We start from the raw sequence: 26,384 nt of genomic DNA on the forward strand, positions 1-26,384 counted from the left end.
CAAAGGAATAATTTTTGAGATATCACCTCCAAAAATATTGAACAACACGGAAGTTTCAATTCCTCTTTCGGCCAAAATAGAATTGGATTCACCTTTGAACTCCAGATAAAATGAAATGTGTAGGTACCTATTTTCTTCCCAATAGACAACTCAGTTTAGAATTCTCAGTCGCTGATAGAACTGGCACTCCCTCTACCCTAATTTCATGTACGATGTTGCGAATCCTTTTCTATGCTAACTTGTAAAGGAAAATGAACCTTTCGTACTGCAGGAATTTATGTTTGCATGACGCATTCACGCACTTCAGGATGTAACGGTTCAAATCCCGTTAAAAGATGATATCTGTATATTTTATTGTATTATTATTATTATTATTATTATTATTATTATTATTATTATTATTATTATTATTATTATTATTATTATTATTATTATTATTATTATGTCCGTATTATAATTATTATGTCCGTATTATAATTATTATTTTATCTGTGAGATTACTATTATTTTGTTATAATTATTATTCAATTCCCTTACGCAATGCTTGTCGCTTGCGTATTTATAATTGAGTGTATGCATATATACGTATATGTAGATTAACATTAAATACCTGTACAGTGAGAGTTTCGATGTATCAGATGTTGGATGTGACGTTGTTATATTGTGCTATACTGGCGATTCTGCCAAGTCATCGCCACGTCATGGCTACGTCATCGTGAGCTTTTGGCAATGCGTTCAGAGAGTCGGCCGCCCCAGGGGATTTCACCATTACATGCAAAAGTTTGAGGCGTTGTGGGAGTATGCCATTGTTATTTCTGGAGATTACGTAGCTGTGTCAACCAACGTCTATAAATGGTGGGTGCATATTGTAGCGTCAGTCATTACTTAAACGGAAGCTGAACAGTGAAGAAGTCTACGAGATGAAGAGGCCTTAGTCGGTCAGTCAACGAGTGTGAACGAGACATGGAGAAGACTCAGTGAGCCATTAATCTTTAGTCATTGAGAGAGTGAGGCCATAATTGGTCGGTCACCTAGTTGGAGATACGGACGCAAGGGCTTACCATGGAGTCAGAGAGGGATACCACCTGCTATGAGGTAATACCATATTGACTTACAAAGAAGTCAGATGATATGGAGAAGAAACAGTCACAAGGATGTATCACCAAGTTAGGCGTGACACATCTACAGTAAGCACCAGATCAAAGGAATACGTCGTAATTACACTCAAAGTATTGAAGGTACAGTCAAGTGAATCAGTGAGGGAAATATTTCGCATAAATTGTTAAATGTCCGGTCAAGAAGAATTCAAATTCATGCCTAGTTTCTTTCAGTTGCAATGCCATAATTTCATATTCTCATCTGTTTTATCGCAACAAGACTCACTATTTTTGATATATTATTTAAAGAATATATTTTGTTCTATCAAACGAATTCGTAGTTTTATTTCAATGACAGTAAAATATCTTAACCTCAAAATTAATGGGGAAACCGAACGCCAATCTCCTTTTCCCAGAAATTATATGGTATGTTGTCAAAAGTAAGCTTATTACCCCACACCCTAGAGATAGTCAAGATTCTCATTCTATTATTGCTGCACCGAGTGGCAGCTGGCGCCCTTCAAATAACGTATGTGTAAGTAAGCAGGTAACACGTAAGTGTGAGTACAAGGTCCGACGAGTGTGTATTTTATTTAATGAATGTTAATTTTCATAATTTCCATTTTAAATGCAGATATTCAGATTTTTCAATATAAAATCAGGTTTATATGTTTGTAAATTTAGTAAGCGACTTAGGAAGGTTTCAAGGAGTATAACGTATTTAAGGCTGTATTTAAGGTTAATTTCCTCTTACAGATAAGCATAGGAAAACGATCACAACGAAAATTGTTCTAATGGACTGCATATCGATGATTTACTTCTAAAAGCTCGTATCTCCCCATGTTCCTATCTTCCTATCCATTATTTTCCTTAAGACTGGTCACGCCTCCTAGTCACGTAAGTTATAGATATGCAGCCCGTCAGAACAACTTCCGTTGTGCTCATTTTCCTAAGAGAGTGTGCAAAGGAAAATGTACCTTAAATACATTATATATTGTACTATGATTTAAATACACCATGCAACTAAACGTCTCCGAGAACCCCACTGAACGCACTCTGCCTATGTACCAGAGGGTATAACATCACTAACAGTGGATCTGGATACATGCACCTTCATGAAATCTCTGACGGAATTTTCGAATGTATGGACCTCTACAATCATACTACGTCCGAACTCACTCAATTCTCTACGCTGATTCGTTTTGACAGAAAACACGTGTATGATATTGACGCATGTTGTCTGCACAGAAGAATGCTGTAGGTGAGATGTGTAGATCGAATCATAAAATGAAGAGATATTAAATCGAATTGGTGAGAAGAGAAGGATTTGGCGAAACTTGACCAGAAGAAGAGACATAATTATAGGACACGTCTCAAAGACATCCAGGACTTGTTTAGTTGGTTTTTGAGCGAAGTGTAGGCGGAAAAATAGCCGAGGTAGACGAAGATAATAGGCTCTATGACCAACAGGCTAGGGTAGCTATAGAATTTAGCCTACTAGCTATATAGAAATAAAACGTTAGCACAGGATAAGGTGGTATGGAGCTGCATCAAACCAGTTTATGGACCCAAACAACTACACCAACAACACCACCACCACCACCACCAACAACAAGAACAACAAATAAACAACAACTAAAATGTATTTATTATTTTTGCTCTTTGTTTTACGTTCCACAGACAGACAGATCTTTAGAAAAGCGTATGACTGGGAAGGAGCCCCCGGATTTGCCTAGTGTGAGAATTGGAAACCACGGAAAGTCATTTACAAAGGTACCGCCAGTATGGTTCGAAACCACTGTATCCCCAATACACGCTGGAAACAACCACGTAGCCTACTCTGCAGCGATCGTGTGTACGAAGGCTATGTATGTAGCCTATGTACGAATTTGTAAGATCTCTGGTGGTACTTAACCAGTAATATAAATCAACCGTCAGCGGACAACAGCGTAGCCATGTTGAAGCACAAGATTCTAGTCTATGTGATCTAAGTGAAGTAACATTGGCCTAGGTCACTACTTGGACGAGTAGCCCACGTGCGGTTGGGAGGAGTGAAGAAATTAACCGGCCAGCCTCCCGCAAATACACTCCGGCTCAGGATGGCTCTTCTGTGGCCTCTGGTTTAATTGGAGGAATGACTACAGAATGTCTCCAACGCCCAGATTTGTATAAGGCACTTGTTTTTCCTTCTCAATTCTCAACGGTAGATCGCTCAAGAGAAGTCCTGTTCCTTTGTCATTTAGTAGCATAAAACAGAACTTCACCTAGGCAATCTAAATGATGTCAACTCAAACAGCCTGCATAAAGTAGCCGGGGCTATTATATTATTATTATTATTATTATTATTATTATTATTATTATTATTGCTAGTTGCTTTACGTCGCGCCGACACAGATAAGTCGTATGGCGACGATGAGACAGGGAAGGGCTAGGAGTGGGAAGGAAGCGGCCGTGACCTTAATTAAGGTACAGTCCCAGCATTTGCCTGGTGTGAAAATGGGAAACCACGGAAAACCATCTTCAGGGCTGCCGAAAGTGGGGTTCGAACCTACTATCTCCCGAATACTGGATACTGGCCGCACTTAAGCGACTGCAGCTATCGAGCTCTGTATTATTATTATTATTATTATTATTATTATTATTATTATTATTATTATTATTATTATTATTATTACTATTATTATTATTATTATATTCGAATAACAAGCGAGATGTTTCGTAGTTTAAAATGAATACCTGAAAATAATTCAGAACAATACTCTCTTTCTGCAGGTTCGATGTAGAAGATAAGATGCACACGATAGACTGTTATACATCATACAATTTATATTCATTTTCTTTCTCCTTGTTTACTAAACGTTTGGAGACACATCCAAGACGTGGAACAGCACTACATACCATGAACTACATTTCACTTCTCCACAAATTGCAGCGTGTTAGATGTCGTCCTTAAAACAACATTCGAGAAGGCTCGTTTAAAGACCGTGTGGTTAAAACTCGCGTCTTCCTCGTTGCATAATGAAACGAGTTCTCATAAAGTTACACAAGCAACCATCTTTTATTGCACCTGTCATTTCATACTGCTTGTGATAAGTGCAAATATGTAGACGGTCCTTAGAACGTTCCATCAAGTAAATAGATATTTCCTACGAAATGAAATAGAATAAGGAAATATCAATTCGCTTTTATTTTTCTATTAGTAAAATTGGACTTTGAATAATAATAATAATAATAATAATAATAATAATAATAATAATAATAATAATAATAATAATAATAATAATAATAATAATGTCCGGACCCCGCTGTAGGGAGCAACGCGCCCGCCTGTCATTCGGCGGCCCCGGGTTCGATTCCTGACCGGGTCAGAGTTTTTTAATTGTAATGATTAACATCCCTGGCCTGGGGATTGGGTGTTTTTGACGTCCTTTATCTTTCTTTCCTCACACACAACATTCCACACTACCAGCTTTCCAATTACACGCAGGTTCATACAATACGGTGCCAGTAGGGGCAAAAGATCCACATGGGTCGACGCCCCGAACAAATAGCATTTTAACAAATAATAATAATAATAATAATAATAATAATAATAATAATAATAATAATATGGACGGGTGAGCGACTGCTTTATGTGAAATGAAGGAAACGTCATCATCATTATGATCTTCTTCTTCTTCTTCTTCTTCTCCTTCCAATTTTTCCCCCATTTGTGGAGTGATTGGTGCAAACTGTGTCGCATATATATGTGTATCTGGCACTGTTTTACGGCCGGATGCCGTTCCTGGCACCAACCTTATATGAGGGATGTAATCACTACTGCGTGTTTCTGTAGAGGTTGGTATTGTGGTGTGTTGTCTGAATATGAAGAGAATATTGTTGATAAATACTCAGGTCAGAGGGCCTAATCATACGCTATTAAAATCGCAGACCCGGCCGGGAATCGAACCCGGAACCCTCTGAATGGAAGGTCTCAAAACGTTGACCATTCAGCCATCGAGTCGGACTTTAGTGAATTCAGTGCAACTTTATTTTCAAGTGGTCGATTATAGTCTAACTGCTGTAAGAGATGAATGGACAAAAAGTTCCTTGCCAATGCGAAGTTGACTGTAGTGTTGTTAAGGGCCATTTATGAACTAACCCACCTAGCTGGTCACCAACTGACACGGATGGCTTATTATACAGCCCAGGAATGTTGTGCGAATCGTACCATACAGAATCACTCCTTGCCAGTAGGCACGTGCACTTATGTCGTATGATTACGTGAGATTGCAGTTTGTTAAGTTTATTCTCAGACTTAAATGCAATATTTCCGGCTTCATGGCTAAATGGTTAGAGTGCTGGCCTTTGGTCCCAGGGATCCCGGGTTCGAATCCCGGCATGGTTGGTAAATTTAACCATCATTGGTTAATTTCGCTGGCACGGTGGCTGGATGTAGGCGTTGTCTTCATCATCATTGCATCCTCATCACGACGCGCAGGTCGCCTACGAGAGTCAAATCAAAAGACCTGCACCTGGCGAGCCAAACATGTCTTCGGACACTCCCGGTATTAAAAGCCATACGCCATTTCATTTTCTTCCGCAATATTTTATTATTTTTTTTGAAATTTCATGCACTGCACTCATCATCATCGTCATCATCTCCATGTTATATTTTGAGATTTGTTGTGCAAATGTATGGTATCAAACGCTAAGGTGTGAACTGTTCTCTCTTCAGACATCTCTACCAACTTCGTTTGGTTTTGAAGTTATTAATCACAAACCTTATCACCTAACTACAGTAGCCTACATCAAAATTTTACTTTTTTAAACTCCCTTCCATTCCACATATTTAACTTGGACCCATCGACAGTCATTACGTTGTTGTCGGGACAAAAGCAACCATGTGATAATATTTTTGGAGATATACTGACCCGCAGCGCATACAGTATGAAGAGCGAGATTGCCTTGACAACATTCACACATTATTGCACCTTAGATGACAGAACCTTACCGGCCAAAGTTCTAAGCTAAACGATTTCAAATAGGAAGATTTGTCCCAGCAGCGCGACGATATCGATGGCTTACTTCCTCTCTCTCTCTTTTTTTTTTTTGCTAGTGGCTTTACGTCGCAACGACACAGATAGGTCTTATGGCGACGATGGGACAGGAAAGGCCTAGAAATTGGAAGGAAGCGGCCGTGGCCTTAATTAAGGTACAGCCCCAGCATTCGCCTGGTGTGAAAATGGGAAACCACGGAAAACCATCTTCAGGGCTGCCGACAGTGGGGTTCGAACCCACTATCTCCCGGATGCGAGCTCACAGCCGCGCGCTCCTAACCGCTCGGCCGACTCGCCCGGTGGCTTACTTGTAAAATCTCGTATTTCCCAACGCTCTTCTTACCCATTATATACCTTAAGGCTGATCACTCCTCCCAGACACACGTGGACATTCTATGCTGTCCATCAGATCAATTTTCATTGTGTTTATTTTCCTAAGCTGGTATTTACACATTTCTACAGTATAATTAATTTAAGTTGCATTTTCCTTTACACGTTTGCATAGGAAAATGTACTCAACGAAAATTGTTCTGATGGGCTGCGTATCAATATGCGGCTGGGAGGCGTGACCAGTCATAAGTAAAAGAATGGATAGGAACCGCATTAGGAGATACGAGGTTTTAGAAGTAAGCCGTCGATATTTTGTTTCATATCCCACATTCCTAATCAAACTGAACCTCAACCATTCGGATCAGTTCTATAAGCTATAAGACTGAACAAGCATATCGTCGCTCCTATGCCAAAATCACGAATGTGAAAATGTCCTTCCTATCCATTATTTCCCTTAATACTGGTCACGCCTCTCAGCCTCATATGGATAGCCTACTAAGTCCGTCAGAACAATATTCGCTGTGTTCATTTACCTTTGCTGATGTGTGAAGGAAAATGAACCACCTTACCGTACAGCACTCTAGGAATGTACACTGACTGACAGAGAAAATGCAACACCAAGAAGGAGTGGTCAGAACTTTATGCCAATTGCAGTGTAGACTGACGTCACTGAGGTATGCTCATGATGTGAAATGCGCCGCTGTGCTGCGCAAGTAGCGAACGATAAATGGGACACGGCGTTGGCGAACGGCCCAATTCGTACCGTGATTTGTCAGCCGACAGTCATTGTAGAACGTGTTGTCGTGTGCCACAGGACACGTGTATAGCTAAGAATGCCAGGCCGCCGTCAACGGAGGCATTTCCAGCAGACAGACGACTTTACGAGGGGTATGGTGATCGGGCTGAGAAGGGCAGGTTGGTCGCTTCGTCAAATCGCAGCCGATACCCATAGGGATGTGTCCACGGTGCAGCGCCTGTGGCGAAGATGGTTGGCGCAGGGACATGTGGCACGTGCGAGGGGTCCAGGCGCAGCCCGAGTGACGTCAGCACGCGAGGATCGGCGCATCCGCCGCCAAGCGGTGGCAGCCCCGCACGCCACGTCAACCGCCATTCTTCAGCATGTGTAAGACACCCTGGCTGTTCCAATATCGACCAGAACAATTTCCCGTCGATTGGTTGAAGGAGGCCTGCACTCCCGGCGTCCGCTCAGAAGACTACCATTGACTCCACAGCATAGACGTGCACGCCTGGCATGGTGCCGGGCTAGAGCGACTTGGATGAGGGAATGGCGGAACGTCGTGTTCTCCGATGAGTCACGCTTCTGTTCTGTCAGTGATAGTCACCGCAGACGAGTGTGGCGTCGGCGTGGAGAAAGGTCAAATCCGGCAGTAACTGTGGAGCGCCCTACCGCTAGACAACGCGGCATCATGGTTTGGGGCGCTATTGCGTATGATTCCACGTCACCTCTAGTGCGTATTCAAGGCACGTTAAATGCCCACCGCTACGTGCAGCATGTTCTGCGGCCGGTAGCACTCCCGTACCTTCAGGGGCTGCCCAATGCTCTGTTTCAGCAGGATAATGCCCGCCCACACACTGCTCGCATCTCCCAACAGGCTCTACGAGGTGTACAGATGCTTCCGTGGCCAGCGTACTCTCCGGATCTCTCACCAATCGAACACGTGTGGGATCTCATTGAACGCCGTTTGCAAACTCTGCCCCAGCCTCGTACGGACGACCAACTGTGGCAAATGGTTGACAGAGAATGGAGAACCATCCCTCAGGACACCATCCGCACTCTTATTGACTCTGTACCTCGACGTGTTTCTGCGTGCATCGCCGCTCGCGGTAGTCCTACATCCTACTGAGTCGATGCCGTGCGCATTGTGTAACCTGCATATCGGTTTGAAATAAACATCAATTATTCGTCCGTGCCGTCTCTGTTTTTCCCCAACTTTCATCCCTTTCGAACCACTCCTCCTTGGTGTTGCATTTGCTCTGTCAGTCAGTGTATGTTTGCATGACTTATTTACGAACCCCATACAGTATAATGTACTCAAGGTTCATTTTCCTTTACACATCAGCAATGAAACTGAATGCAACGATCATTGTTCTAATGGACTGCATATCCATATCGATGGCCTAGGTTGAATACCTCGTATCTCACAAAGTTCTTCCTATCCATTATTTCCCTTAAGACTGGTTACGCCTCCCAGCCAGACATGGATATGCAATATACCAGAACAATGTTCGTTGTGTTCTTTTTTCCTATGCCGATGTGTGAATGAAAATGAACCTTGCCCCACCGTACTATGGGAAAGTATGTTTGCGTGACGTATTTACTAACTCCTAGAGTATAATTTTAATAAGGATCATTTTCCGTTACTCGTAAGCATAGGGAAATAAGACCAACGAACATTGTTCTGATGGACTGCATACCCAAATGTGGCTGGAAAGCGTGACCAGTCTTAAGGGAAATTATGGATAGGAAGAGCTTAGTGAGATACGAGGTATTCAATCTAGGCCATCGATATGTGGCTGGGAGATGTGACAAGTCTTATGGAAAATAATATGAAGATATAACCTTTTGCTCGAACAGCGACGAATTTTCGTTGAGTTCATTTTCTCATGCGCGTATACAGGATAGGCCTATGTAGAATATAGTTCGCACCAGGCAAGTATTCCTCTACCCTCCTATCCTTCCGTTGTCGAAAACCTTCGTTGAGTTTGTGCGACGTTGGATCACTAACAAAGGGACCTATTAATTAATATTGTCGCTCGACCGGTAAAAGGTTGTATTCCGCAAAGCTCTTCCTATCAATTATTCTCCTTAAGACTGGTCACGCCTCTCAGCCACATATCGATGGCCTATGCAGTCCATCAGAACAAATTTTGTTGTGTTCATTTTCCTATGCCCATGTGTAAAGGAAAATGAACCTTACAGTACCGTACTGTAGGAATGTACGTTTGCATTACGTATTTACGCACTCCTAGTGTACAATGCATGTAAGGTTCCTTTTCGTATCTACTGAATGCAACCTAACAGCTGTATGACCCGAACCGCGCAAACAAGTCGCTCGGTGAAGAGACTGGAACTGTGCAGACAGTGGCCGTGACCTTCACCAAGGAAGTGGGAGGCCATAGAGAATCATCTTTAAGATAGCAGACGGCGTGGATGGAACCTTTCCTTACGGCTGCACAATCCGTATTATATTGCGTAGCCTCAGACTGTTGGACATTGCATCAGTGTCTAGGTTTAAATGAGTGAAAAACATGGTTATCTTCGCTAGGGTCATTGTTCCTGGGAGTCCGATGTGCGTGTGCCTCTGAATAATAATAATAATAATAATAATAATAATAATAATAATAATAATAATAATAATAATAACATGTTGTAGGTTTTCATTTCCAATAATAATAACAATATTTTCCTGCCCTTTTCCTCAATTTATTGATTCCGGCAAAGATGTTAATTTGGTCTAGTTTTGTGGCCAGATGCCCTTCCTGACTCTAGTCCAATGTGGAGGGATATATCTACGTTGTCGGGACAAAACCTTCTATTTTTGGAGATATACTGACCCGCAGCACATACATTATGAAGAGCGAGAATGCCTTGACAATATTCACGCAATATTGCACCTTAGATAACAGAACCTTACCGGCCAAAGTTCTAAGCTAAAATATTTCACATAGGAGGTTTTTTCCCGGCAGCGATGATACTCACTATTGCATGTCTCTGCGGACATTGAGAGTTGGTGGTGGTGGTGGTCATTATTTTAAGGGGAAGTACAACATGGCAACTATCCCCTAGCCAAGAGGAAAAGTGGAAGAGGTCCAAGACTTCGAAGGCATCGACCAAAGAAGGACAAGGGTCACGAAGGGCGTGAAAATGAAAGACTCCCTAGGATTCGCAAACCTAATACCATCGGGGTCAGAAAAGAACAAGAGTTGACGAAGAGAAGTCGGATAGGGTAGATAAAAGTGAGGAGGCTGGCACAATTAAGTGGAAACAATGCCAGCGCTCATCTAAGGGCCCCGTGGTGGCCAAACCACGCTCCCCGGTTAAGAGCCCCATGGGCCCCTTTCAGTTGCATCTTAGGACAGGCAAGGGATACAGCGGTTGTTATTCTACCACCCCCAACCACAGGGAGAGGACGTTGAGAGTGTGATGTGATGTGTGTATATGAAGGAAGCAAAAATACCCAGTCCCCAAGCCAAGAGGAATTAAGGTTGTCGTTGTTGTTGCCGTTCTTTTTTTCCCTTCTTTCTCTTGAGGCCAAGGACTGGCCGGGTCCCCAACAGCTACACCATCAGCTTTCACAGTTATCTTACGAACACTGAAAAGGCATAGGAGGAAAATGAGTAGTAACGTAGTTTTCCGCTATTTCTCTCACCGGGTTGGAAGATGCTATTACATAGCTTATCTGTCTGCTAATCCCACCAAAATGCACGCAGCAACCATCCCTATTGGCTGCTTAAATAATGGTATTACTAGCACCATTGTCCGACTCGTTGGCTGAATGGTCAGCGTACTGGCCTACGGTTCAGAGGGTCCCGGGTTCGATTTCCGACGGGTGGGGGATTTTAACCTTAATTGGTTAATTACAATGGCCCAGGGGCTGGGTGTTTGTGCTGTCCCCAACATTCCTGCAACACCACACGTAACACTATCCTCCACCACAATAACACGCAGTTACCTATACATGGCAGATGCCGCCCACACTCATCGGAGGATCTGCCTTACAAGGGCTGCACTCGGCTAAAAATACTAGCATCATTCATATCTCTGTCACCTTCATATCTCCAAAATCAAAGATGAGACCTAGACAAATTAATCAAGATAACACAATTCTTTCCAGCCATACCCACGCACTTAAGAAACTCCGGCCACGCCGATAATCAAACCCTGGGCCTTAGGAATTGAAGGCCAGTACGCTGACCATTCAGCTAAAGACCTGGACCAATAATAATTTACTAATGATAACAAATTGTAACTTTAAATTGTATGTACTGTAAGCCCATAGGCTACTATATATTGTACAGATCTGAAGTGTTAGGACCATTTATATTAGAGCAAATGTGAAGTATTTCCATATTTATATGGAATACGGCTTTTGTCAAGTGAATGTTCAACTCTTTCATCCGTTGTAGAAATTGGAATATTTGGGTTTGTAGATTATCCGGAGTCTTGGAGCCCTGAACTAAAAGTACGGATACAACAGCAACTTATTTTTCACATATGTAGGTTTACGGAACTATTGACCAAGATTCTCTTTGACCATGAATCAATAAATAATACTATGGCTATGAGCGCCTTATGAAACATCGACGCTCCTACGCCAAAACCACGAATGTGACAATGCCCTTCCTATTCATTATTTCCCGTTTAAGACTGGTCATACCTCCCAGTTACATATTGCTATGCAGTCCATCAGGAAAATTTTCGTTGAATTCATTTTCCTGTGCGGGCGTGTAAAATAAAATGAACGTTAAATACATCATACTCTACAAGCGGGTAAATATGTCATGAAAACATACATTTCTAAAGTACGGTATATTAAGGTTCATTTTCCTTTACAGAGCAGTAAGGAAAATGAACTCGACGAAATTTGTTCTGTAGGAATGCATATCAGTATGTGTCTGGGAGGCGTGACCAGTCTGAAGGGAAATAATGGATAGGAACAACACTGTCACATTCGTGATTTCGGCATAGGAGCGACGGTATATACAATTGCCCGGAGGATTAGGCCCTAGTGTTTACACACAGTTAAATAAGCTATAGCCTACGCACAAGATCGGGAAAAATAGCGTTCATTCACCCACAAAGCGAAAGTTGTTTCGGCGGAATGCTGGGAAAAAATGATTATTATGATTATATTATTATTAATGGTCGAATTATTTAGTATATTAAAATTTTCTCTGGTTATTAACAGAAAAAAGCCCACCTTTTTGCAATGAGCATGCTAAAAATCTAAACTGGGCTTCAATACGGATTAACATTTGGAAAAATTATCAGCCATGACTTAGTGCCAATTCCGTGGCCTAGGGCTAATGAGTCTTCATCTTACCCAAAGACTCTGGATTCGATTCCCGGCCAGGTCAGAGATAATTTTGCTAGTGGTTTTACGTCGCACCGACACAGATGGGTCTTATGGCGACGACAGAGATTTTTAACCGGATCTGAGGACCGGTTCGAGTTCCACATGGTCTGCGTGATCTGATACCAGCGAGATAGCGGCCCCGATCTAGAAATCTAAGAATAACTCCGAGATGATTCGTCGCGCATCACTACGTTATCTGCAAGCCTTCGGCCTGAGTGGCGCTCGTTTGGAAGGACAAAGAGATTTGTTCTGCCATGATTTAGTAAGAAATTAAGATATTTCTAGATCTAACTACAGTGTCCAAAGTGAACAATAGTTGTACGAATTATAGGCCTAGTGACCTGAAAAAAATGTTATTTTATATATTCTAAAAACAAACAATAGCAAAACAAACAAACAAACAAACAAACAAACAAACTAAACGCCGGACAGCTCGTTAAGGGCTTACCAAGACGACTGTTTCCCAGTCAGATCGCTTTCAGATGCTTGAGTGTCACGTTGTCAGCTGCGGTATTCTCAGCTGTATTAATTGTCTTTCGCTACCGCTTCCTGTATTTTTTTGCAATAAAATTGACCTAAATGTGTTCAAGTAATACTGGACTGAAAGTCAAATCCCAGAGTAAAATTAGCCAGTAGCAGGGCGCTAAGACGTAGAAGTAAATAATTAAAGAGAAGGTGCTGTATATTGATAAGGAATGTCGGAGATCTTTGATAAGACACTATAAAAACTTGGAAGAAATCGTGAAATAGGTTAATAATTTTAATGATTTAACTTCGGTTAATTTTGTGACTATTTCTAGAAATATCAAATTATTAGAGACCTTCTCATTAATTGTTTCAGATAATGGCAATAGTTTGCACCTATTGTTAATTATTTGAAACAAAAATTGAAGGTAAATAAGAAATTATACCATTTTTGGAGATAACGACCTGTAGGCTACTAATTTAGGGAGTGTTGAAGTTATTAGGCTGCTAGGTGAGGAGTACCAAAATGCCTCGCGTTTTTCTGACAACATTTCGAGTTATAATCGTTCTTAATATGGGTCGTTGTCCTGTCCACGTTAAAGGGATCTGTGTCCATTTCAAGACATCACTGCCTTCATATTCGATATAATAGGCAACGCATTATTTTCAATTTCCTGCATTTAACGTACTTTTTCACTTTGGCAGCCTCACCTGGTAGAAATATTTATTCTGTTCTTTGAATAAATGTAATATGATACGATATGATAGGTTAGGACATACAGTACAATAAAATAAAATAAAGTAGGCCATTGGAATATGTATAAGTTACCCAGATATTTTAAGAACTGTTTTACAGGAAATATGCCAATTATTGGTCTTATGGAACACACATAACTTCGGCGTTTCTTGGGTGTTTTGGTCGTGATTTGTATCCGGAAAAGTTTGTTATAATTGAGACGCAGGCGATGAAATTCTGTGCTATCTTGTTAGGCACCGATAAGGGGAGAAAATTTGAAAATCTGTCCGTTTATTGAATAGAGTTTCGATTTTTTAGTCTATAAAAGTAAACCAGAATATTGTTATTAAGACCCGTACCAACTGAGAAACTGTGCACACAAATTTTGTGTAATAAGGTAAGGTAGCCATAGAAACTACATGAAGGTTAATAGTTTATATTTCACTGCGAATTAACAGAATATTTTCTGTGAAAACGACAAGATCACACTTTGAAAACATACATTTTTCTCTTCTTTCCTGCTAGGCTTTATAACGGTATTTTAATAATAATAATAATAATAATAATAATAATAATAATAATAATAATAATAATAATAATAATAGTAATAATAATAATAATAATAATAATAATAATAATTGCTTTACGTGCCACTAACTACGGTTTACGGATTCGGGAGACGCCGAGGTGCCGGAATTTATTCTCGCAGGAGTTCTTTACGTGCACGTTAATCTATCGACACGAAGCTGACGTATTTGAGCACCTTCAAGTACCATCGGATTGAGCCAGAATCGAACCTGCCAAGTTAGGGTCAGAAGGCCAGAGTCTCAACCGTCTGAGCCACTCATCCCGGGTAAAGGTACTTTAGACTTTCAAAAATCCATGATTATACATAGGGCCTATAAGATATACTGTAGCCTACATATATTAAGAATTTTAATAATAAAAGGCTTGAAAAGAATTTTATCAATAGTCTCTCCATAAAACAATATTGAAATAGGAATAATAGCCTACATACATGTCAATAACAATTATCCTGTTTCATCTAACCGTGCTTCTACTGACACTTGAACCCTTAAAATGAAATAGAAATATTGATTATATCATCCATTAGACGCACCCCACACAGAGCACTAAATGAATCCAATGCAAATCGCAGTAAAATACTAATAGTTACACAATAACGAGAAAAATATATTTATAAAAATAGTTTCTTTTTCCTTGTACAGTTTATAACGAAGTACGGTAAACGAATCTTACTATAATAAACCCTGTTTCAGATGTTTGAGTCTCGCATGATTACTCGTACTGTAGTTCACTAGTGTATTTTATAAGCACTTTCAACTGTTAAATCTGTCACCATTTTGTAACGGCTACTTAAAAAGTAGTGAACGAATAAAGAAAAATTTTTTGTTCAAAACTCGTTCCTTAAGGATTTCAGACCAATTGGTCCTCAATCTATTTCTGCTGGCTTTGCAACGGCAGGACATGGTGAAACTGGTCTCCTTCTGATGATATTGTCCTCCTATTAACTAAGTTTTGCTTTAAAGGAACTCTTTTGAAAACGAGAAAAGAGCGAACTAACTTTTGGGATGTACCTTTTCCTTTCTCATTCTTTCATAGCTCTTATTTGTTCTCCAAATAAAAAAGAAGTGAAAGCTTCTTTTTTGTTTCTCCCATGCTGTTGCAGGGAAGGGGACAAGCATCTCGCAGGCTCATTGGCCGGGGCTGCCTCGTCGCCATGGTAACCACGGGGCTGGGCCTTGTGCACCATATTTCTCTTCTGGAAGGGACGCACGGGGAGGGATGGTTCCACAGATAAAGGGAAGTCGCCATGTTGGCAGCAAGGCTATGTTAAAACAAGTTTGGCAGGGTGCAAGGGAACTTCGAATGAATGAGAGAAAGAGACGCCATTATAACAAAAAGAGCAGCTTAGGAAATTCTTCTCTTGGCAAGTTTTCAGGATATTTTGCAAGATGAGTTTTAATCTGAAAGCCAATGAGGAAGGAAATGCTTTAAAAGAGAATTTCTATTCACTGCAGCATTTCACACACAAGGAATACCGATATTTTACGGACTGTTTAACTTCCCGCACCGTCTGCTAAAAATTAAGTGTCTCAAATTACGCAGCTTCAAGACTTCAAGACCGGGTGTTTCATACAAATATCATATTTCTGCTAATAAGGATTACATTTGCTTGTAAATTAATCTGCTGTTCAGCATGTATCTTCGTAAATACACAACTATGTTCACAAAAAGTACGGAATAGTGACGTGCATGCAATTCTCATGTTTAATTCATGTATTCCTCTTCTTCTTTTTTGCTTTGTTTATTAATATCACATGCTATTCTGTTTCTGAAGTTGATGTCCGCATTAATTGTCTGGCTTCTTGTCCCGTACTATCCTCCTAACCTCATTCTCGAGATGCAGTCATTTCAACCTCAACTGTATATTCGGATTTTTAAAATCATATATCCGAATATCCGAAGATATGTCTTCTTTTTTTTATATAATGTACCCTAAGATATATGAGGACCTTCAGTTTTGGGTTCCAAACTAGCCTTCTGATCTCAATATTGTAAGATCTTGTTTCAGCCGCATAATAATGTAAACTTGTTACCTTCAGCTTGAAAGTTATACTGTGCAGAAAAATTCTACTGCTCTTAAATGACGCGAGAGTGTTGGAACTTTACATGTCTGTAAATCTACTAAAATTTGTCCCTCACCTTAAAATGTTAAATTCCCACCGACTTCCCTAAGATTTGATTTCATATCCTTCAAAATAATAAGGGAATGTTAAATCAACTGAGTTATGCGAACGGTTCAAAGATAGAAGAATCCTTCCTTTAAAATGTCCTCATATTTCTGGTCCTCGCAATTATATGGCAGATAGAATCACAGAGAATGCAAATCCGGATTTTATATGGCTGAGAGTGAAATATTTTGGGGAACTCACCCCACTAAATTCGTAATTCCCCAGAAAGATAGGACAACAATCCGACTACAAATTATAATTTTAGGTTGAGTTGGTCTCCGTGTGTGAAATATGTATTACATAATTAAAAATCAGTGCAACATAGGCTACATCAAGAGATAGGCTGATAATGATTCAATATATCCTTTCCCAAAAATCGATCAACAAAATTTGTAGATAAAACTGTCAGCACAATTATTCTCTCCTATCATACACCCATAGGCCTACAATATTGTTGAGATTTTCGTTATATTATTATAATTACTGCTTCGTAGGCTATGGGGGTTTACGATAATCGTAGGCACGAGTTTCTATGTGGAATTCATTTAATATCCTATGTTTTTGTACTGGTGTTCGTATTAATGACATATTGTGAAGCATTGTAAAATTAAAGCGGTTATAGCCTATAAGATAAATACCATCTCGGCATTCACTTGGAGCTGAAGTATGATTATCGAATTGTCTCATTCTTGTGTAGACGAACCCAGTTCTTTCCAAGATATTGATTGCATCGATTTCTAACCTTCTTGCAAAGAATTTTTACTACAAAATCGTGTATTGATCATAAAATTTTCTTGATTTCCTCTAAGTATGTAGCCTTCTATCTTGCATCTCATGCATGATATTCCTGATAATTCATGCATATTACCAACGTCGTAGCCATGTTGAAACGCCAGATCCCGTTAGATCTCCGAAGAAAAGCGACGCTGAGTAGGCCTGTAGTCATCACTCGAATAGGTAGCTCCGGTGTTATTGGCTTAGGGCAGGAATGAAACAAAACTGGTCACTCTACCTCTAGCTCAGAATGTCTGGTTAGCTGAGGATATTGACTAATAGGCAACGTTCAGGTTTGGATTAGGCAGTTGGTTATAGTATATTATAGACCTATTTAAACCTACCACGTTGTGATAATGACAGTGCTTACTATATTTTCACAGACCTAAAAATGGCATTATTTACTGCAGACAGTATTAGACTGTAACCGGTGGACTTTTTAGTCCATCCTTAGAAGGAACGACGTAACAGATGAATGTCATCGTCAGTGGCTTCTCACCGTGGCGCCTGAATCTCGGTCAATAAATGTGAATGTGTGATTTTTGAAGTGAAAAGTCACCCCCTCCCCTCCACCCCCTCCCAAAACTGGTTTGGGTGATGGATGTCTAACTATTCGACTTTGAGTAGAACAAAACAAACCCCATAGCACTATAGCCCTGTTGGACCTTGGATTGCAAAGCTGCTCAGCCAGACAGCCTGCAGATTATGGGGTAATACGTGATCAGCGTAACGAATATATCAGCCGTAATTCTTGGCTTTCTAGACCATTGCCACTATCTGATCGTCAGACAGCTCCTCAATTATTCTCATGTGGGCTGAGTGGACCTCGAACCAGATCTCAGGTTCATAATAAAATCAATGTCCTGATCGGTAATCGAACCCGGGGCCTCTGGATAACAGGCAAGTTCACCAACCCTACACCAAGGGGCTCGTAGCCATTCTGAGTAGGTATACATGCAATTCACTATGAACTGTAAATATTTGTTTTAAAGTTCTTTAGATCTAAAAACGAGGAAGGTTCTTGCCACATTTTATATTTTCACTAAATTGGTCAGCCTTCCTTTCTTCTTATAGTCAATGCATCTCAAATTAACGCACACCATGTAAGAAAATAGCGCATAATATTGTCAAAATATCGCACAAAACTTTATTTGTAACGATAATTGTCAAAATAAGCACAGCATGTGGGTGGTTAGTCTATAGTAACTTTAGAGGGTCATAGGCCCTATGCTTTTTTAAGGTATTATTTTCACTTCATACTGATAGTTTTCACGTGATTCTGGGTTAGATAAGGCCTAAGACTTGGAGCATAGCCCGTGCCCTTAATCAGTTTCAGCACTTGTCCTATATTGCTGTGACTAACTCACTCGCTGAACAGATAGATAGTTTTGTTTACGCTTTCAAGTAGTACAGTACTACCAGTAATTTATGTACACGGTATAGCCAAGAGCTGCTCACAGGTGCAGTGGGTTTGTTGACATAATGCTACAATGATGAAGAAGCATTACGACTAAAACCAAAACAGGCCCATTTATCTCAAAATCTACAAGAATAGAGTACCATGACAGTTCAAGTCTTTTACGGCCGGTGTCACGACGAGAGCAGGAGAACTTTTCTTTTCTCGAGGGCCTTAATCCAATTGGGTTTGTAACTCCCAATGTTTTACTGGATACATCCCCGGACATTTTTAGTGGTATGCTCCCTCCAAAGATTGACAGTAGGCCTAAACCTCTTCTAATATCTTCAAGAATGTCTTGGTGAATATTTAGGAGTACCGGGCATGGAAGTCGTTCTCACATATACACAGTCAAATTCCCCACTAGATACCAAATTAGCATTGTAATGCTCCCAACCTTTCCTCATTTCAGTAGGTAGAAATTCGTCAGCATATCAGCTAAATGATTTGTTTACAGCTCCAAACAGTCTTTAATCAATTGTGATGACATCGATGTAATTGCAAGCTAGGTAACAGAGCATAAAGAACTTACCTTTAGTGGGCCACCGAGGTCAAGTCACTCCTTCAAATATGTTCATTTTTAGTTAAAACCTGGAAAGAATAAGAAATATCCTATATAGACAGTTGATGGAATGAAATACTATTAATATTCACTGTATAAGGAATAGAAAAAAAACGGGTTTAAGTTTGCATACATGAAGTTTATTTTTAACTAATGTATACGATGAATAAATATGTTCTTAATATCTGTGGTTATAATATTGTCAATTAATATCAATGTGTGTGGAATTGAGCTAAAAACTACAAAGATGTTAACCGAATTGACGACTGAATTTGACGACCTCACTGGATTCTGAAGACTATGGTGACCAACAGATGGACAGTTTGATTGAGATCACTACATGAAAGTGCAGTGAAAGTAAGAAAATTTGAGTCCTCAACACAACGCATTTTCCCTTCTTTCGGACCTCTTCTTTTGCTCTAAAATCTTTGAAGTTCAATAGCACGGTTCTTATTATTCATAGGTCCAGTTTCTTGTCCTTCATCTTTCTGACTTCCTTTGGCTCACCTGTTATTTCTGATCCCCGGTGAGTACTGCGTTTGTGAGACTTATGAAGTCTTACATATCTCTTTCATTACGTTAGACTCTCTTGGTGGTGTCTTGAGGTAGATGGTTCGTCTTCAGAGTTCTGTGATTCCAGCAAAATACAGACAACACGACATCTACTTTGCTATAATTTGAGTCCATCAAGATGTATAATGAAGCAGTTATGTGTTGGCTAGCATGAAAGCCCGTGAACTGCCTAGATATTAGGTAGAAACTGTGAATTTTTCATTACATTTTCAGAGATTACGTATGATGCAGGTACGTTTCGTCTGTGTATGAGTGGTAGAGTGTCGATTACCTTATCACAAGACCAAGGGTTCTCATCTGACAGAAGTCCGACTCGTTGGCCGAATGGTCAGCGTACAGGCCTTCGGTTCAGAGGGTCCCGGGTTCGATTCCCGGCCCGGTCGGGGATTTTAACCTACATTGGTTAATTCCAATGGCCCGGGGGCTGGATGTTTGTGCTGTCCCCAACATCCCTGCAAATCTCACTCCACACATAACACTATCATCCACCACAATAACACGCAGTTACCTACACATGCCAGATGCCGCCCACCCTCATCGGAGGGTCTGCCTTACAAGGGCTGCACTCGGCTAGAAATAGCCACACGAAATTATATATATCGTCGCTGGAAAGGTAAAAGGTTGTATTCCACAAAGCTCTTCCTATCAATTATTCTCCTTAAGACTGGTCACGCCTCCCAGCCACGTATGGATATGCAGTCCATCAGAACAAATTTTGTTGTGTTCATTTTCCTATGCCCATGTGTAAAGGAAAATGAACCTTATAGTGCCGTACTGTAGGAATGTACGTTTGCATTACGTATTTACGCACTCCTAGTGTACATTATTATTTACAGAAATATTTGTGTTTTTAAAATTATAGTTTGTTTAGATTATTTTAGTAGCCTACTCCTGACTCAGTGGTTCATTTAAGGTGATAATGCGAAGTGTCTGGCTTCATGGCTAAATGGTTAGCGTACTGGCCTTTGGTCACATGGGTTCCGGGTTCGATTCCTGACGGGATCTGGAATTTAACCATAATTGGTTAACTCCGCTGGCTTGGGGGCTGGGTGTATGAGTCGTCTTCATCATCATTTCATCCTCATCGCGACGCGCAGATCACCAAAGGGGGTCAAATTGAAAGGCCTGCATCTGGCGAGCCGAACTTGTCCTCGGACACTCCCGGCACTAAAAGCCATATGCCGCTTCATTTTTTTCAATGCGAAGTATCCTATCAATGGCGAAAATCTCTGACGTGGAAATTGTTAAGTTGTTATGGCAACATACTAACTGGCGTAGTGTTGTTTGTTGTCGTGGTTGTTTATATAAGAGTAAAAGCGTGGTGGTGATTATTGTTTAGAGAGGATGTACAACTAGGCAACCATCCTCTATTAACACTAATAAGAGGGAAAACATAGAAGGGATCCGACACTTCGAAAGATGAAGATATCGGCCAAAGAAAGAAAAGGGCCTTGAAGGTCGCGATAATGGGAGACTCCATAGGCCTCGGAAACCACGGAAAACCATTTTCAGGGCTGTGGACAGTGGGGTTCGAACCCACTATCTTCCGGATGCAAGCTCACAGCCACGCGCTCCTGGAATTATCAACGATACCATTACACTGACCGACTATTGGGCCTATTCCTAGTTGAGGTGGGACCTTTCATCTCCGTTATATAACATTACTATAGCAATATCCGACTCGTTGGCTGAACGGTCAGCGTACTGGCCTTCGGTTCGATGGATCCCGGGTTCGATTCCCAGCCGGGTCGGGGATTTTAACCTTAATTGGTTAATTCCAATGGCACGGGAGCTGGGTGTATGTGTTGTCTTCATCATTTCATCCTCATCACGACGCGCAGGTCGCCTACGGGAGTCAAATAGAAAGACCTACATCTGGCGAGCCGAACCTCTCCTGGGATATCCCGGCACTAAAAGCCATACGACATTTCACTATAGCAATTACGACCGGTTGCATGGCTAAATGATTTGTATGGTGGCCTTTGGTGCAAGCGGTCTCAGATTCGATTTTACCCTTCATAGGTTTACTCTAAGTCTGCGGTAGGGCGTTTGTGCCGTCTTGAATATTAGAATTCTTGTTAGGTAGGGCCCAATCCTTACAGACTCGTGGGTCACCTAAAAGGCGTAACCTCGAGAGACCTAGTGTACTCCGGGCGTCTACGGTGGCCACTCGCCATTATTATTATTATTATTATTATTATTATTATTATTATTATTATTATTATTATTATTAATTCAACTTCGCTAATCGGCCAACTAGGGACCACGATAAGCCTCACTTTACATTCTGGCATTTGTTCGTCTTTCGCTTGATCCGCATCATCTTCATTAGCTCACTGTGTTTAGCACGACGTTCTTCTGTCCATTTAGCACCAGTTGCTCGTTTTTCGTCCCGGAAAGTCCCAAAAGTCTTGATGGCTGCTCTGAAAAGTTTTCGGTCTTGTGCATCTTCTGCTTGTAGGCCCAGTTCTTTAAGATCTTTCTTGACATTAACGTACCATGGCATTGCCGTTTTTGGTTTTGCGTCAAATATACTGAAGATACGTTTCGTCCATCGAGAGTCGATCATCCGTCGTATATGACCGTAGAAGCGAACTCTGCCTTTACGCATTGTGTCCGTGATCTTCTCTATCTTAGAGTATATTTCTTGCGTGGATTTTCTAATGTAGATGCCATTTTTGTAGTTTGGACCAAGTATGGTGTGTAAGATCTTTCTTTCTTTCCTCTCTAAATCCGCAAGCAAACATTTCTCGGACAGGATAAGGCATTCAGATGCATACAGTGATACTGGTTTGATGACTGTGTTGTAGTGACGAATTTTTGTGTTCAGGAAAAAACACTCTTTGTTGTAAATGTTCCGGGTGGTTTGGAAAGTGACTTCCATTTTCTTGGTTCTTGCTGCTATGGCTTCTTTGTCAAGTCCATTTTGCTGAATCCATTCCCCAAGGTATTTAAATTTACTAACACGGTTTATCATTCCATATTTGGTGTTTAGTTGTGCCGTATCATCTTTGATATTTGACATTACTTCTGTCTTTTGAAAGGAAATTCGTAAACCTGTTTGTTCTGCTATTATTATTATTATTATTATTATTATTATTATTATTATTATTATTATTATTATTATTATTATTATTACTTTATTACAAAAACTAATACGCGTACAAAAATAGTAAAAATGAAAATATAGATTTCTTTTAAAAATGATATTGACCAACAAATGACCTTGATAACGTCCAGGCAGGACTGTAACGTGCATAATGTTTATTGTTTTTCCTCTTCTGCAAATAAATTTGTCTTGCATTTTCAAATGCGTCTTTTTTAAATATTTCACATGACCAACTTATATGGTTCATCCACTATGTAGGAATTATTGGGTCCTAAATCAATGTACCATTATTTTACTGTAAAAATTCCTCGACATATAATTTTTTTTATTTTCTTCAGTAACTGAAAAACTTGAATGCACCACAGTCACAGCTGCTGAACAGTAACAGCATTATGTAAGCTCTGAGAGCTTGAGGTCACTCCATGCATGACATGTTTTCGACCGATTAGGATAAATGGGCTGAGATTAATTCTTCCCACCCACCAAGTGTAAGTTACCCAGCTATAAATATATCATCGATATGGATAAAGTTAACTAGCTATTGTCGAGTTACTAAAACTTGACCGACAACAGAACAATGGGAGGAAATGGATTACAAGTGGTTTTTTTTACCAGCATCGCACAATTAGAGATACCGCAAGTAATCGTGTCACTTACTGTGAATGGAAAAATTGAAGTACAGTAACGTTGAGGAAGTTTCAATTAATAGCCTGTTGTTGAGAACAAAGGGAAGCCATCCATTAGAATATTCAAGCTAAATGTCACCCACGGCGACAATAGGCGGAAGTGATAAGAGGCTGTGTGGCACAGCATGTTCTCGATCATATGTAACCCCCCCCCCCCCCCCCACATTCTCCTCACACCTCATCCTCCACACCATGCTCTTCCGATTTGGTACAGTGCTTCATTCCTGTGGAGCTTGTGCCATGGGACAGAACATTGAATGTATGCCCCTATTTTCAACACCTATTAGGGTATCCAGCTATGTGTATAAGTTACATAACACAACAAGTGTCAAGGGTCGATAATTTACCAAGAATCGATAATGTCAGTCTGCTTTCCATTAATACCGGTATCGAAAAAAGGATCTCGAGGTTCAGGCCTACCGTGTCTCTATCACTTTGGGAGAAATAGGCATATACTACTATTACTACTACTACTACTACTACTACTACTACTACTATTTATAATAATAATAATAATAATAATAATAATAATAATAATAATAATAATAATAATAATAATAATCTATACATTATATATAAAATGCGAGTTTTGTCTGTACATTGCTCAGAATTTACAAAAGGATGTTATTTCTGTATCAGTCGTGTCCACAGTAACAAGGAAATGCACTTTTTAATTTTCTGTAATGTCTGTCTGTTTGTCTGTCTGTCTGTCTGTCTGTCTGTCTGTCTGTCTGTCTGTCTGTCTGTCTGTCTGTCTGTCTGTCTGTCTGTCTGTCTGTCTGTCTGTCTGTACACGCATCACAAGAAAACGGCTGAAGAGAATTTAATGAAAATTGGTGAGCAAAGTTGCGGAATAACTCGCTACAATCTAGGCTATATATAATTTTATTTCAGCTGAGTGAAATGGTAGTTTAGGGGAAGGCTTAACATTTAATTCTCAAATAGTTATGTTATTAGTGGCCGTATCTTAATGAAAATCGGTGTACAAAGTTGGAGAATAAGTGCTTATAATGTAGTCCATAAATCATTTTATTCACGCTGAGTGAAATGGTAGTTTAAAGGAAGGCCTAAAATTTAATTCTCAAATATTTGTTATTAGTGGTCCTATCTTCATGAAAATCGGTATGCAAAATCAGGGAATAAGTTGCTATTATCTACGCCGTAAATAATTTTCTTTACGCTGAGTGAAATGGTAGTTTCGGGGAAGGCCTACAATTTAATTCTCAAATATTTGTTATTAGTGGTCGTATCAATAAATACTACATAACCAAAGTTATATAGTATTACATTTCCAATCATTTATATCGTATACATTTTTTTTACCGACTATGATCACAAGGATATTCATGAATTTGGATTTTTGTTACTAAGTCCGTATCAGTGGCGAGTCACGAGAAAATAGGTAGGCTAAACAGAGTTTAATGAAAATCGGTATGTAAAGTCGGGGAATAAGGAACTACAGTCGACGCTATAAATAATTTTACAGCCCTAATATCGCAGAGTCGAATGAAAACTAAATGTGAAGGGCTACAATATAGAAAGCTCATAACATCGGTCAACAATAACATTACATTGACCATTGTTTGTTGTGATGTGCTTTGTGTCTTCTGTTCCCACTTATCTCCGAGATAGAATTACTGCTGTGTACTGAGTATTTGTTTTAAATAATTTGCTTTGCGTCGCACTGAAACAGATAGGTCTTATGGGGACGATGGGATTGGAAAGGGCTAGGAGTGTGAAGGAAGCGGCCTTGGCCTTAATTAAGGTACAGCCCCAACATTTGCCAGGTGTGAAAATGGGAAACCACGGAATACCATCTTCAGGGCTGGCGACAGTGGGGTTCGAATCGCCCATCTCCCGGATGCAAGCTCACAGCTGCGCGCCCCTAACCACACGGCCAACTCTCCCGGGCGTACCGAGTGTAAATAGCCTGCCTGAATATTGGCGGGAAGTAGATGGGGAGTTAGATAACTTTCTTCTTTAGCATGCGATTCCTCTGGTTCATAATTTTTCTGATACTACTTGTACGTAACACATTGGTTCTTCATAGCATTCCAGCTATTCAGTCCCTACTCTGAGGCACCGATTGGAATGAGCAGCGTGCATATTTAACGAAATAATGGCAGAGGAGTGTTCACGGCTGTCTGCGGCCTGGTCATTCCAGCTCTAGAACTTTGGATTGTTAGATCGACACCGTCGTTAAAAGTGACAAAAAGTGCAGTTTTTCATTTGATCGAATATTTTATATGATAACATTGCTTTTAATCGCTACATTCCTACTGACGTAGGACCTACGTTGATTTCAGTTAGGAAAACCACAAAGACAGTCTTCCTGAGAATCGCGTAGAGAAGCATGATACATAAGCTCGTAATAATAATAATAATAATAATAATAATAATAATAATAATAATAATAATAATAATAATAATAATAATAATAATAATAATAATGTCCAGCTCCACTGATGAATAATCAGCGTAGTGGCCTTCAGTTCAGAGGGCCTCGGGCTCGATTTACGGTCTGATCAGAGATTTTAACCACGTTTGATTAATTCCTGCGGGGGTTGAATGACAGTGGTCGTCGTAGTAAACATATTCACCTACAAACAAGCCCACCGAGTGGCCATGACGGTTAAATGTGTCAAGTATTTAATGGCCAACTCCGTGGTTCGCCGGTTTCAGTCTCATTGGAGGAAAATTATT

General features: G+C 40.2%; 1 long non-coding RNA gene across 1 annotated transcript in view; it reads right to left on the minus strand.

Annotated features, from left to right (window-relative positions):
- The window catches only part of LOC136864012 (uncharacterized), an 833,240-nt gene that overhangs the window by 258,992 nt on the left and 547,864 nt on the right, over positions 1-26,384 (minus strand). The window contains exon 4 of the long non-coding RNA XR_010859251.2: positions 19,284-19,342. This is a non-coding gene — a long non-coding RNA (uncharacterized lncRNA). The remainder of the gene's footprint in view (positions 1-19,283; positions 19,343-26,384) is intronic.

Source organism: Anabrus simplex, chromosome 1 (assembly GCF_040414725.1).
Source record: "Anabrus simplex isolate iqAnaSimp1 chromosome 1, ASM4041472v1, whole genome shotgun sequence".
NCBI classification, from domain to species: Eukaryota; Metazoa; Arthropoda; class Insecta; order Orthoptera; family Tettigoniidae; genus Anabrus; species Anabrus simplex.